Raw genomic sequence first — 15,601 nt, 5'->3', positions numbered from 1 at the left:
TGCTTTAAAGAGAATAAATGTAAAAATTGAGAATCGAATCGAACCGTGACCTTAGAATCAAAAATGCAATCGAATCGAGGATTTGGAGAATCGTGACACCCCTACTGCTGAGTGACCATAAACTTACTGCATGCTGCTGTTTTGCTTAACTTCACTGATATACGAACGCTGAGCGACCACAAACTTACTAGCCCATGTGCTGCTCTACTGTGTAGCCTTATTAACTAGTGTCATTGCGACATCTCCGACCTCGACGGCACCAGGAACGTTAACTTTTCTCTTTCATTCTAGGAGAATTGGTACGGATGTTTCCATTACCCGGGAGTTGATTTTGGGTGCTCAGAATTTAAAGGGCTGTATTTAAAGTGGCTTTTGATGCTTATTATTCGTAGTCATCACTGTTCATTGTTGTTTTGAATTAAGCTTCCTTTTGTAACAACATTGAGTTTTACAGAATAATTAACTCAAATGATATATAGGGAATTTGAATAATTAATCAGGAATATGATTAATTTATATCTCAGATGACAGTTACATTAAATTTGATTGATTATGAAAAATAGCTCAATTGCCTATACCAATAAATAATCACAGGGCACTGTAACTTACTCATTAATATGTCAATATTCCATTCTTCATACCAATTATTGTGATATCTCTTACTGTAAATTACTGCAAATCAAACAGTGGTATGTCCAGCAAACCACTGTTGACCTATCGATTTTCAATAAAGTTATCACGCCTTATAATTCAAGGAAAAGTATTCTCTGGCCATGAAAATATTATCCTATCCTTATGATAAATTTAGTTTCTAAATTTAGAGCTTGTAGCTATAGATCAGACATCTCAGTGACTCATAATGTGAGTGGGGTGGAGTCCAAGCCAATCGTCAGTATATGGGTTTTTAATAATTAAACTAGTAATACATCAAACTACAAATCACACAGAGTAAATATGCCTACGACAATACAAACAGTAAGCTTTACAAGACATAACGGAATCCAAAGAAAAGAGAGAGAGAGAGAGAGAGAGAGAGAAAATAGAATGAGATCACATAAGGAGCTCAGGTATGGAAATCATAGTCAGTAACTTTTGGAAGCCAACAACGATCAGATCACAGCAATAATTTAAAGCAGCATTTAAATCTCCATAGAGAAAGTGCTACTTGCAAAGTGTCCAATGTGCGTGGCGTGAGATCGGCGTCGAGCTTGTGAGCTTTGCGCGCTTGTCCTTTTGAAAACAGAGGGCGTGTGCCAGAGGCCATGTGACGTGCGTGCACGCTGCGCTTGATCTCGGCGTGAGCGTGGAGCACGTGGTCCTTTGTTCTGTCCTCGCGCGGTATTTGAAAGGTTCAACAAATAATGTTCCAGAATTCGTCTTCCTTGCGTGGAGAGGCGAATAGTTGAATAAACTTAGTAAAGAAAAGAAAAGAAAAGAACGAAAGCTTCCAAAGGAGCCATTAAAATGTTTTTTTTTTTCTCTCAGCCCCTGTGCTGAGGGGGCTTGCGCTATGAGCGTGGCCTAAGGCCGTGCGGAAGCAACGTTGGTCGCACAGGAGAGCAGCGTGTCCGAGAACGGAGAAAGAGTAGAAGAGAAAGAGCGGACCTTGTTCGGTCGTTCTTATGGCTTGAAATGGTTCATGCCCCTTTTTCGCGTAAACAGCCAATGAAAGTCCGCGATCTGAAGCGGAGGGAAAAGTTCCTTTGTCTCTGTGGAGACAACCCCCTGGAGATCTAGGGCTTGTCCAAATTCCAGGGATTATTCTAGCAAGTTTGTAATTCAGATCACATACATTTTTCATTACTTTGCTCTAGATAAATGGGTCTGTCAGAGCATGACGATCACAAAGATACTAAACATAATATATATAAGTGATCAAAACATGAAGTTACATTCAAATGCAGAATTACACATATTTAAAGATTTGATTAACACATGATAACACTGCAAATAGTCCCAATTTATATGGGCAACATCTAAATGTACCAAAAGGGAATACGTAATACATTTATAAAACATAAAAACAAAAAGGTAATGAATACATTCCATAGAATGCATTGGGGAAAAGAAACCAGTGATTTGGCTTCTCTCCTCTCCTGTTGTCCAGGGTGGTCGTAAAGTTTTACGACCTGCAAAAGTGGGGGTTACATACACATGACTATTTGAGAAAGTTAAAATGAGGAGCGACATTTCCTAAAGTATAAGCTAGCAACTTATACTCTTCACATAACAAGAATTAACCATTTTATGCAATCCATAAACATATTTAAAATACATATTAATAAGGACTTACAAAAGTAAGGAACTTATACGAAAGGTTTCCTTTGTGTTCAGGAATGTGGTTGGGGGTTTTCATTTCTTCTTTGAGGCTCGCCCACGTGACTCTGGAATTTCTTGTCGTAAAATAATTTAAGTCCAGCCAGGCTGGCGCCAGGCTGAATTTAACCCATGAATCGATGACCTGCATATGTGTTACATCTCCCCCTTTACGTCAGATGAAGTCCCTGTGTGGACATCATCGGACGGCAATCATCAGGATGGGCAGATGACAGGTGAATCGTGATGGTCATGTAGCAGGTGGGTCATGATGGCAGGTGGTTCCTGAAGCTGAGGATTCAGCTTGATGAGGTTCGGTGTTGTCTTTGACTTGGCACCCCCTTTCCGGGGATTCCATCGGAGACCTCCAGCCACAGTTGTCTTGAGTTTGGCTGTAGAGGTTTGCATCTCGTTGAGTATCCTGTATAGGATGAAGGTCACGCCAAGAGTCAGGGCGGGACCAATGACGGTGGAGATGCACCGTGAAGTGTCGGGAGCAGTCCAGACTCGGACCGCAGATGACGGGTTCAGAACGGGCTGTCGAGGCTGTGCTTGGAGGGCTGTGTCGACAGGAGTAATGTCAATGTGTTGGGTGGTACCTTTAGTGCTTGGTCAAGCAGGTTGGCACAGGTGGCGGTGTCATGCTGGTCATAGGTCAGCATAGCTGAGCGCACAGGAGTGTTGACAAGCCATCTGTTACCCACAATCTCTGCTTGCGTTTCTGTGGCTTGTGTACGAGGCTTGGCTTCGGCAGGGCAGCACGTATCGCTGACCCAGGGTTGCAGCTCGCAGATTCCTTCAGAGTTGTTCTGAGGAAGGGTTTGCTAAGGCAGAGATAATGAATGTCTTTGGACAAAGCACACATGTGCATGTTTGGGGCCAGGTACAGCTGTCTGTCGCTGTCGTGGTAGGCCACCACATTTGGAATGTGTGTTTTGGTGTGGGTGTTGCTTTTCCACATCCTGACACTGACAATGTCTTTAGGTCTGTAGACTTGGCTTGACTCGCTGATGGGTTGGTTCAGGAGCACGTTCACTTCTCTCTGTTTGGGGTTGACGTGCCGTAGGAAGGCGCTATCCAGAGAGTTGGCCAGGTGTATTTGTTGCAGGTCAGCTGGCATGGTGATGGCGTAAGACGGCACAGTTAACACAAGGCTTAAGGGTATCATGTACGGTGGGGTTTTACTCGTGGTTAGGCTGTCATTGGAGGAGGTAACCTCCCACAGCATGTCTGTTGTTAACGCTGTAAACAGCTGAGTCTGGGTAAAGTCCTTCTGGAAGACAGTAAACAGTGGTTTTAAGGAGTTTACGGTCTGGTTCACTGCATTGACACTGGACATAACAATGTTAAACATTCTGGCGGCAGCAGCGGCTCTAAGCAAAGCTCCCGGGAACTGTTTGGAGCGGTGGTGGTGTCCACTTAACTCCATTTGTGTAACAGTCACTTTCTCATGTTGGCTGAACATGTGTTTTGCATCGGCCTCAGTGTGAGTGAGGGAGTCCTCTCTCAATCGGAACCTTGTACAGCTGTATTCGGTTACAGTGCTGGGGTAGCGTGCCCTGTCATCGGTAGTCAGGAGTCTCAGCGGTTTTCTCGGTGGCAGCTGTCCTCTCTTTGGCTGACAGCACGGCACGGCAAACCACAGCAGCATCCTGGTACAGATAATAGTGAGAGAGAGAGAGAAAGGGGAGAAAGAAACAAACAAGGCCTGTCTTTGGTTGGACAGGACAGTCTCTTTGCTTCGTGGGCGGCGACTGGGTTTAGCTCGCCCTCGCCCATGTTTTGCCACATCTTGCTGCTGGCATGACGCTTGCTTCAGTGTTTTGTCAGTGGCTCTGGTGCTGCATGGTGCAGCACATGCTGCGTCATGGAAATATATTGGCATTATCCCCCTTTTGCTCCGTGGCATTACAAGCCCTGGCATTGTGATGTCAGACGGTGCACAACCCACAATATTGTTCTGTGCATGCAGCATTGTTTGTGTATCATGCAGTGGTCTGGGGCTTTGGTTGTCAGTGACTGTAGACTGGTTGCCAGGGTGGATGGAGGGGTCTGAGAGGTGGTAAAGCAAAGTCATTATCGAGGTTTCAGAAGCCCGCATGTCCGCTATGTTGGTCTGTGTAGACAACGGAGCCAGCGTAAGCGATTCTGAGGTAGGCAGTTTAGCTAGTAAAGTCCTTATGCTGTGTGTAATCACTTCAACCTTGAATGTGGGTGGGTGGGTTGGGAGTGACCACAGAATGTTGTTTAGTGTGCCAGTTTTGGCAAGGGTGTCAGTGTGATCTTTAAAGTCCTTGTCTAGACTTGGTAACTTCGAGTGTCCTTTTACCTTCTTCCAGTACACGATCACATTGTGTGTTTTTGTGATGTTATCACATTGCTGGAACAGGTGTTGGTGTTTGACATGCTTGTTGTTTGCAAGTGTGAGTCCGAGTTCCACACATTCAGGTGAGGATTGGAAGAAACCCAGCGTGTGGTGTAAGGTTTGACCACATTGCAGGTTGAGCCAAACAGCGACCCCTTTGGTGTAAGCTGGTACCACCGTACCCTGTTTGTTGATTAAGGTACAGAGGCATGAACTTGAGCCTGTCGTTAGGGCGTTGTACTCATGGCTGGCTGTTGGGGTTCCCGTGACCTCTGTGACCTGACCGTCTGGCTCTGTGGGAGTTCCCGTGACCTCTGCGACCTGACAGTCTGGTTCTAGGTGAGATGAGATCACCGTCAGGTGAGATGAGATCACCGTCAGGTTTGATCCTGTGTCGATCAGGTCTTTCCTGTTGACTCCTTTTCGGCCCACCCCCTTTTTGACAAGGCTGCCCAGGAATGTTGGCATCAGGGCAGGTGTGACGATCGGTGGGTGGTGAGGACCGGTCTTGTGTAGCTCGCTGCGAAGGCAGGTAGTCAAAACGGCATTTTCTGGTACCTTGTGTTTGTGGTACCTGGTGTGAGGACCTGTGCTGTCTCGTTCAGGGTGTGCAGCTGTTGACTGTGGAGCTTGGGTGATGCTGTCACCTTGTGCTGTGACAGTTAGCTCTGTGGTCTGTAGATGACGGGCAGTGTTTTGGGTGCTTGGCTCATCTTCCTTGCGAGTTTTCATGTGAAGAAGATCTTTCAGCACCCTCAGGATCTCTGCTGTCTCAGACGTGGCTGCACTGTGTTTTTCTGACGTGGGCTCGGAACGGTATTGACTCTCTGTAAAAATGTCTGTGACTGTGGTGTTGTAGGGCGCCATCTAGGGTTAACTCCAAGCAGTGCTCAGAGACAGAGACTTTGGGTTTTTTCACAGTCTTTTCACAAATAGTCTTTTGCTTGGTGCAAGCTTTGTGGGCTAGGTTCCATAACTCTTGTGTAGTCCTGTTACGTGGACACGCTGGGACTCTGAGATGAAAACTCCAACTGGCATGTAGGTTTAGGAGGAACAGAGTTTTTAAGTTGACATTCTGTTCCATACCTGGTTCGTTGCATGCTCCGAAGTAGGCTTTTCGTAGCTGACTACAGAAAGTCTGTGGGTTTTCAAATCGGCCCTGTTTGAGGTCCATAGCAATGAGGAGCCCATGGTCTGAGTTTGGATCAGAGAATTCAAGAATCAAATTCTGTAGCAGTTGCTGGTAGTACGCTTTGCCAGTCTCTGGTTGACGATCCAGAAAGCAATGCACATTACGGATGGACATGATTTTTAACAGGTACAATGTGTTCACATCTGTCACGTTGGCGACAGTTTGCAAATGAAAGTCAATGGCTTGTAAAGAAGCATGAACGTCATGTCCTCCTGCAGGATCTGGATTGAATGTAGAGATGCTTCTGGCTAGCTTGTGAAGATCTCTGTGAGCAGTGCAGGGTTTGGTGACATGCATTCTCTGGAAGGGTTCTCTCCCCTCCGTTGTTGACAGGTGTTCTTGTAAGCTGGCTGGTGATTTCCTTAGAAGTGAGCTTACACCCCCTTTTCCAGCTCTGGGTTCTTGGCTGAAATGGTTGGAGTGGCGGCCCGGGAGAAATTTTGTGGTGTGCGTTTCTCCGATGCAGCCACTCTGTAATCTGTGAGATTGTCTCAGTTCTGTGTGAACAGTGTCAAGTTCATCTTGGAGCTCATCTCTCTGCAGAGTAAGCTTGTTGAATTTAGCTCGGGCCGCTTGCAAGTGTGTTTTGCAGGCCCAGGTTTTATAGTCTCTTTCTTTCAGTTCAGTCTCTGCTCTTTTTAGGAGAGCGTCGCCTTGCTGGAGTTTTTTGTTGAGTTCTTTTCGGGCTTCTCTCTCCAGCTGTTCTCTTTGATCTGTGTCGAGGCGAAGATCTTGCAGGGCATTGTGAAGTCTTTCAACTCCTTTCTGTAGCTCTGGATCTGTGTCGTCCTCTTTCTCGCGCTGGTTCTGGGTCTCGAGGAGGAGCTGATCCAGATGACTCTGGGTTGGGGCCTGGTCCTTCCAGGCCTCCTCCGCGGTGTTGCTCCGTTCACTGAGCCGTGCCTGGGCGACGAGAATGTGAACTAGGCTTCCGAAGATCCTGGCGAATTCTCCGTAGAAGTCGTTTTGGTTTGGATCGCGTGCCATCAGATCATCTAGCTCGGTGTCTAGTTGCTCTGGGTGCTGCAGGTTACTGGCGTCCTTGGGCAGGAAGGGGGTCGTCACTGCTTTCAACCATGTCGAGAGGTGGCCCCCGTGGACTGCTGGACTGGATGCCTGGAACATCCTGGTTCTCTGTCGGTGAGAGAAACACAGCACACACACACAAAAAGACCAATGCAAGTTCGTTCTACGTTTAACGAGCTATATTCATACGGACTGTGCCGTTCATGAGAATTTTGGGGCTGACTGATGCAAACAGTCAGACAGTTAAGTAGCCAATTAACTTGGGTCAACGAAGGACCTGAAATGGAGATTCGACAGGCAGTAGTCTAGCGGGTCGTGTGATGACACCGGCTGCTGGTGGTCGCTCTACTATTTAACTTCATTGGTGGCTCCCAGGTTACTGTCTCTATGTGAAATGAAAGAAACAAATCACAACAGAACAGAGGGTAGAAAAAGATCAAAGTGAAACACAACACTTGAAATGAGATGAAAACAATAGAAACACAATGTGTTAGTGGTAATAAGGAGGCCTAAGCCTACTGCTAGGTTTTAAGATAGGGCCAACAGGTGAGTTGGGTCTGGGTAGGAAACCTAGGAATATTGTGTGGCTTAAAGAAGCAAAAGGGTCAAACACTTAAAATATATCCTGGGGAATATCTAATATTCTGTGGCTTATAATAAGTGGATGGGTTTTATCACATTTGGTTCACCTGGTGGAATCCAGCGGCACGGTCAGCCTCCCTGGCGCTCCCAAACACTCAACCGCAGTGTCCCTGGCCCTCCGTTACTCTGACGCTGCGCCCTCTCAAACAGCTTGTGACTTTAAACACAACCGACAACAACAAGATGTCAACCGCCAGACAGCACTACAAAATTGGGCTGTTCCCCAGAACCCTTTCTTCGAAAAGAAAGTGGCCCCCGATTTAGGCCCCGGTTTAGGTACTGGTCCCAGATATTGCGTTGTGTGTCGGCTGGACTGATTGATCACCGTTGGAGTGCCAAATTGCTGATGTCTCCACTGCGTGCCGCAAACGGACAGAGATAAGAGGGACCGAGTTTCACTCACGGCCAGTGTTGGTAACGCCGGTCGGCCCCCTTGCTCACTGGAAACCTGAGATGACCGTCCAATCACCAAGGGAGTTCTACAATCATATACACAAAGGATGAACAAAAGAAACTTAAAGTGAATTAAGGTATGGTTTGTTTAATCATCAACTGAGTAAATATATATGTAGCAATGAGAGGTAACAGCTTTACCTAATAATGATAAACAAAAACAAAGGAATTATGATAATCATGGTAATTATCAAAATAACCTAAGTCAAAGGGAGAAGAAAAATAATAGAAATCAAAGTAAAAGACAGGAATGAAACAAGGGAGAAGGAGTAGCTGGTTTTCACCACAAGGGGGGGGGGGGGGTACTGCTTCTCTGTCTTTAACCTGCTGAGCAGAAAACTTAATTCAAATTAAAAATTCAAAACTGGTTTAAATCAAAATTTAAAATAAGCATGTATGAATTAAAAGGAAAATCTGAATAATATCCTATAATAACCCATGATAGCTTGTAAGTTATCATTAATGATCATGAAATTAATCAAACAGTGTGAGATTAATCAAGGAGGGTAAAAGTGGACATGCAGTTCAAACAGAATGGAAAAGACAGAGGTCTGTTAGTCGATTTAACAGGAGACTGCCACTAGATGGCTTACCTTCTAAGTGGGTCAATCAGTGGTTGACCTGAAACATCTAGATTTCCACTATTAACAATTACATTTTAATTCAAATCATGTTTGAAACAAACTCAAAGTAAATGTAAACAGTCAAAGGCAAGGAACATTCTTTTGTTTCCCTGTAATAATATTCGCACGAGCAAAGCTGTAAATGCAAATATTTATCGAGAATTTAGACATCTAATTCAAATACATCAAGGGGAAAGATTATCAATTAGAGTGCATTATCTGAAACGGCCACGGGATGGCAACTTTGCACTCATGCAAGCTGGAATCAGAAAGCAGGGCGTACCCTGAAATTTCTAACCCACACGTTCCCTCTGGTGTTTAGAGAGCGGAATTACAATTTCAATATGACTTTAAAATTAAAAGAAATTATCTGATCGTTTGTCAGGCTGATTTTCTGCATCAAAAATCACAAGTAACAAACCAAAGGTTTTAATCTATGAGGTGCTATATTAACATAGGATGAAGGAAGGATCCGTTCACTTCCAAAACACAAATGTAACAAAAACAGGAATTTTCCAACTGTTGACTCCAATAAACATTTATCAAAATAGCACTTATGATTTAAATGTTTTAGGTTTAAAAATCGGGTAGCTAAGCCAATTTTAGACCAGGAGTTTTTATCGTTTTATTTTTGAATATTACTGTGGTTTACCACGAATTCAATAACGATATTTAATAAGCAAGGCCTTTTTAACTGAATCAGAGGAACATCGCTCATGTTCAGATTTACATGTTGCAACTAATAAAAGATTTCTTTATCTTTTAATTATTCATATTAAAATGTTCTCACTGTAAAAAGATTTTGGTCTTTCTTAACAGGATACTTTTAACATTATACTGCAGTTTACTTCATTAAAAATAACAGTGACTATACTGTTAAGTTTCTACAAATATCTAGCGCGCTGACTGACCAGCTTTTTGCCTCAGTCAGTTGAGTGAGTTCGCGTCTTGCGACTTATCTCACAAGTAACGTTACATAATTTCATAGCGCACGTGCAGAAATTATTAAAAACCATATACACAGATTGATTGCTCACAAAACGAAGTTTGAAATGCCTGCATTCTCCACCATAAAATGTAACAACATTGAGTTTTACAGAATAATTAACTCAAATGATATATAGGGAATTTGAATAATTAATCAGGAATATGATTAATTTATATCTCAGATGACAGTTACATTAAATTTGATTGATTATGAAAAATAGCTCAATTGCCTATACCAATAAATAATCACAGGGCACTGTAACTTACTCATTAATATGTCAATATTCCATTCTTCATACCAATTATTGTGATATCTCTTACTGTAAATTACTGCAAATCAAACAGTGGTATGTCCAGCAAACCACTGTTGACCTATCGATTTTCAATAAAGTTATCACGCCTTATAATTCAAGGAAAAGTATTCTCTGGCCATGAAAATATTATCCTATCCTTATGATAAATTTAGTTTCTAAATTTAGAGCTTGTAGCTATAGATCAGACATCTCAGTGACTCATAATGTGAGTGGGGTGGAGTCCAAGCCAATCGTCAGTATATGGGTTTTTAATAATTAAACTAGTAATACATCAAACTACAAATCACACAGAGTAAATATGCGTACGACAATACAAACAGTAAGCTTTACAAGACATAACGGAATCCAAATAAAAGAGAGAGAGAGAGAGAGAAAATAGAATGAGATCACATAAGGAGCTCAGGTATGGAAATCATAGTCAGTAACTTTTGGAAGCCAACAACGATCAGATCACAGCAATAATTTAAAGCAGCATTTAAATCTCCATAGAGAAAGTGATACTTGCAAAGTGTCCAATGTGCGTGGCGTGAGATCGGCGTCGAGCTTGTGAGCTTTCCACGCTTGTCCTTTTGAAAACAGAGGGCGTGTGCCGGAGGCCATGTGACGCGCGTGCACGCTGCGCTTGATCTCGGCGTGAGCGTGGAGCACGTGGTCCTTTGTTCTGTCCTCGCGCGGTATTTGAAAGGTTCAACAAACAATGTTCCAGAATTCGTCTTCCTTGCGTGGAGAGGCGAATAGTTGAATAAACTTAGAAAAGAAAAGAAAAGAAAAGAACGAAAGCTTCCAAAGGAGCCATTAAAATGTTTTTTTTTTCTCTCAGCCCCTGTGCTGAGGGGGCTTGCGCTATGAGCGCGGCCTAAGGCCGTGCGGAAGCAACGTTGGTCGCACAGGAGAGCAGCGTGTCCGAGAACGGAGAAGGAGAAGAAGAGAAAGAGCGGACCTTGTTCGGTCGTTCTTATGGCTTGAAATGGTTCACGCCCCTTTTTCGCGTAAACAGCCAATGAAAGTCCGCGATCTGAAGCGGAGGGAAAAGTTCCTTTGTCTCTGTGGAGACAACCCCCTGGAGATCTAGAGCTTGTCCAAATTCCAGGGATTATTCTAGCAAGTTTGTAATTCAGATTACATACATTTTTCATTACTTTGCTCTAGATAAATGGGTCTGTCAGAGCATGACGATCACAAAGATACTAAACATAATATATATAAGTGATCAAAACATGAAGTTACATTCAAATGCAGAATTACACATATTTAAAGATTTGATTAACACATGATAACACTGCAAATAGTCCCAATTTATATGGGCAACATCTAAATGTACCAAAAGGGAATACGTAATACATTTATAAAACATAAAAACAAAAAGGTAATGAATACATTCCATAGAATGCATTGGGGAAAAGAAACCAGTGATTTGGCTTCTCTCCCCTCCTGTTGTCCAGGGTGGTCGTAAAGTTTTACGACCAGCAAAAGTGGGGGTTACATACACATGACTATTTGAGAAAGTTAAAGTGAGGAGAGACATTTCCTAAAGTATAAGCTAGCAACTTATACTCTTCACATAACAAGAATTAACCATTTTATGCAATCCATAAACATATTTAAAATACATATTAATAAGGACTTACAAAAGTAAGGAACTTATACGAAAGGTTTCCTTTGTGTTCAGGAATGTGGTTGGGGGTTTTCATTTCTTCTTTGAGGCTCGCCCACGTGACTCTGGAATTTCTTGTCGTAAAATAATTTAAGTCCAGCCAGGCTGGCGCCAGGCTGAATTTAACCCATGAATCGATGACCTGCATATGTGTTACACTTTTTTGTCTATTTATTATTATGTGAATGTGTGTTTTGTTTAAATCTTTTTGACTCAAGTGCGGTCTTCGTGGCCCGGTACGATTTAAACAAACACCTGGTCTTTATTTTCCTGAGGCCGTTTAGTTATCCAATTGTTCTCCTGAGAGTACCCTGATTGAAGTGGTGAACGTGTAAAATTCAACAATGTGGTGGGGTAACGATCATCTGGAATGTATCTGTCTATGACGAGAATGCTTGTTATCACACTGGTTTGAGACGAACATTGTGCATTTGGGTCAAATAGTTGTTTTTGTGTATTTCTTTTTTTTGTTTTCTTTATTTTGTGGTGTATGAGTCTGATGTGTGTTCTTTATTGGAGGCCTGGGCGGCAAGGAAACTAAGGGCGGCAGCCTTCCTCATCTTGTTGGTGGTGTTTTGGAGTAATTGCTGTGCCACCCGGAGGTGTGTGACTGAGTGCACGTGTGTTTGTGGTTTTCTTTGTTTCTTTCTTTTTAGGAGAATAGAGAGGCCCCTTGGGTTGAAGGATTTGGCTGCCGTCCCCAATTTCCGTCGCCAGGAGCGTCCAATTTTGTATATCCTTTTTTTGTTGATGGTGGTTTTCTTTCTGTGTGATTGTTTGGATCATTTTAATTAATAAAAGTGATTTTACTGTTTGTACCCCACCCATGTCTCGTGCCTGACTCCAGCTGATACGAGCCTGAGAGCCTTGTGTGCTCCTAATATGTTAAGGGCGAGTCCCTGGTAAAAAAAAAGCCCCCAGGGTGGCGTAGTTGGTCTATTTATGTTGTGTTCCTGTTCTAAGCGCTCGGTCGCCACATCCGGCGCAGTCGGCAGGGTTTCAGTTGTGTGGTCAAAGGTGGATACAAGGGTGTAAAGTTGTTTGTTGCTGTATTTGTTGTATTTGTCTTTGTGTAGAACAGTGGTGACTGGTTTGTGAGTATTTTCTTGGGCCCTTATGGTAAGTAAATTCTCTGCTAAATTATGGAGGACGAGTTACAAGTAATGAGGGATTTAATAGTTAAATTGAAGGCCGAAAATGAGAGACTGTTGCAGGAGCGGCAACCAGTTGGTTTGTCTGATCCTGGAACAGCCTCTTCTAGCATGGTACCACCAATTCTACCACAGTTAGTCGGTGCTGGTGCTGCGGTGACGGAGAGACTGGTGTTTATACTGTTAACCTGCACCCCAACGCCCTCGTCCTCAAAGCCTCACCACTCACACGTGTCAGTGATTATGAATAGATTAAATGAAACAGGACAAATTCAATCTTGACAAACTATGTATCATTATAAATATCTAAGCCTCAAGCATCAACGACAGATTGCTGTTTTTCAATAAAGACTGTATTTGCTACATTTGTGTAAGCAGTACACATAAAAAAATGAGCAAAGAAAACTCTGTACATACCAGATCCGTCGTACTAACGAGTCATAAACACATCCAGAGCTGTAAATCCCATAAATCCAGAGCTGTAAGTTAGGAAGGTAAGGGTCCACTGAACAACATCTCATGAAGCACGTTTAGTCCAACGAAGCAATAACGTTGTAATATGGATCATAATTCCTTTGTTTACATTTCATTTCTTCAGCGACAGAATTATTTGCGTCCGTTATGGAATAACTCACGGTCGGAAACTGCGTCGTGGTAGTAAAAACACGGAATGGTTTTGCAGCGTACAGTGTCACAAACAGAATGAAGCGATCCACCGGAAAAAAAGAATGTATGAAAAATAGGCGGAAGATAGTTTATTTGAATTTGGCGCTCCCTCCTGGGACCATGTGACGCGCTCTGACGAACCTGTCAGCTGATGGAGGCGGAACTTACAGCGATCGTCTTTTCATGGCTATCAAAGTGAACGCGTCTATATGAATAGAGTGAGTGGATTATTTACTTTGACACATTTGTGTTATTACCATCTGTATAAGTGGCCATCAGCACATCAGCACTTATTTGCTTATTTGCAACGTAATTCATTGTAAAAGATGAACTTTTAGCAATCTCAGGAAGTTCTGTAATGGGCAAGCAAAGTTAAATCTTTTTATTTTATTAGGGCCCGAGCACTGCAGTGCGAGAACCCTAATGGAATTGCTCCATTTATTATTATTAGGGCCCGAGCACTGCAGTGCGAGGACCCTATTGGAATTGCTCCGTTTATTAGGGCCTGAGCACTGCAGAGCGAGGACCCTATTGGAATTGCTCCGTTTATTAGGGCCCGAGCACCGATGGTGTGAGGACCCTCTTGGAATTGCTCCGTTTATTATTATTATTATTATTATTATTATTATTCTCCAAAATGAATCACATTTTTGAGGGCCTAAACATGCTCGAAAAGTCATGAAACTTTGCACACACCTCAGAACTGGCGAAAATTTACGTCTGATATGGGTTTCAGAAGTGGGTGTGGCAAAATGGCTCAACAGCGCTACCTATACACGTTCAACGGTGTGCGCCTCGAGCTACGTTTCATGTACATGTATGAAAATCGGTATACACATGTAAATCTCCAATACCTACAAAAAAGTCTCTTGGAGCAAAATCCGAAACCCAACAGGAAGTCGGTTATTACTAATATTTTGAGCAAATTTTGTGTCATTTTTGTCATTTCCATGCGTTGTATTTTAACGAACTGCTCCTAGAGATTCATTCAGATCAACACAAAATTTGGTATGCCTAATCTGAAGGCCTTTGCGATGTTAAATTGCGAAGCTTTTGAGTTTTCGTTAATGGGTGTGTCCGTGGCGGCCTGGCGAATTTCGATGATTCGCCATGAAACAGGAAGTTGCTATAACTCAGACATACAATGACCAATCTGCCCCAAACTTCACATGTTTGATGAGACTCCTGACCTGAACATATTGACATGCCCATATTCAGTTATAGTCGTAGCGCCACCTATTGGCAACAGGAAGTGACATATTTTACACTGCGACGAACTACTCCTAGAAATTTTATGACATCAATGTATTTTTTGTGGTCAGTCTAATCTAAAGGCCTGTGCGATGTTAAGTTGTGAAGATCTTGAGTTTCCGTTAAAAGGCGTGTCCATGGCGCCGTCACGAAGTTCGATGTCTCGCCATGGGAATAAAAGATGTTATAACTCAGGCATAAAATGCCCGATCTTCCCCAAACTGCACATGTGTGATAAGAGTCCTGTCCTGAACACATCTGAATGCCATAATTCCATCAGGTACGGTAAAATGGCTCGATAGCGCCACCTATACACTTTCAACAGAGTGTGCCTCGAGCTATGTTTCACTTACATGTACAAAAATCGGTATACACATGTAACACACCAATACCTACAAAAAAGTCTCTTGGTACGAAATCCTAATCCAAACAGGAAGTCGGTTATTTAGAATTTTCTCTGCAAAATTGGCGTTGTTTTTGCCATTTTCAGGGGTTGTACTTTAACGAACTCCTCCTAGAGATTTATTCAGATCAACACCAAACCGGGTCAGTGTAATCTTAAGCCTTTTGCGATGTTAAATTGCGAAGATCTTTAGATTTCGTTAAAGGGCGTGTCCATGGCGGCCTGACAAATTTCGATGTTTCGCCATGAAAAAGGAAGTTGCTGTAACTCAGACATACAATGTCCAATCTGCCCCAAACTTCACATGTTAGATAAAACTTCTGCCCTTAACAGATCTACATGCCCACATTCAGTTATAGTCATAGCGCCACCTATTGGCAACAGGAAGTGACATGTTTTACGCTGCGACAAACTACTCCTATAATTTTTTTGAGATTAACATATATTTTGTGGTCAGTCTAATCTAAAGGCCTGTGCAATGTTAACTTTTGGAGATCTTGAGTTTTTGTTAAAGGGCGTTTCCATGGCGCCATGACAAAATTTGATGTCTTGCCACAG

This window comes from Carassius auratus, unplaced genomic scaffold (genome assembly GCF_003368295.1).
Source record: "Carassius auratus strain Wakin unplaced genomic scaffold, ASM336829v1 scaf_tig00215499, whole genome shotgun sequence".
Classification (NCBI taxonomy): Eukaryota; Metazoa; Chordata; class Actinopteri; order Cypriniformes; family Cyprinidae; genus Carassius; species Carassius auratus.
The sequence above is the reverse complement of the archived record's forward strand: the minus strand, read 5'-3'. Positions refer to the sequence as shown.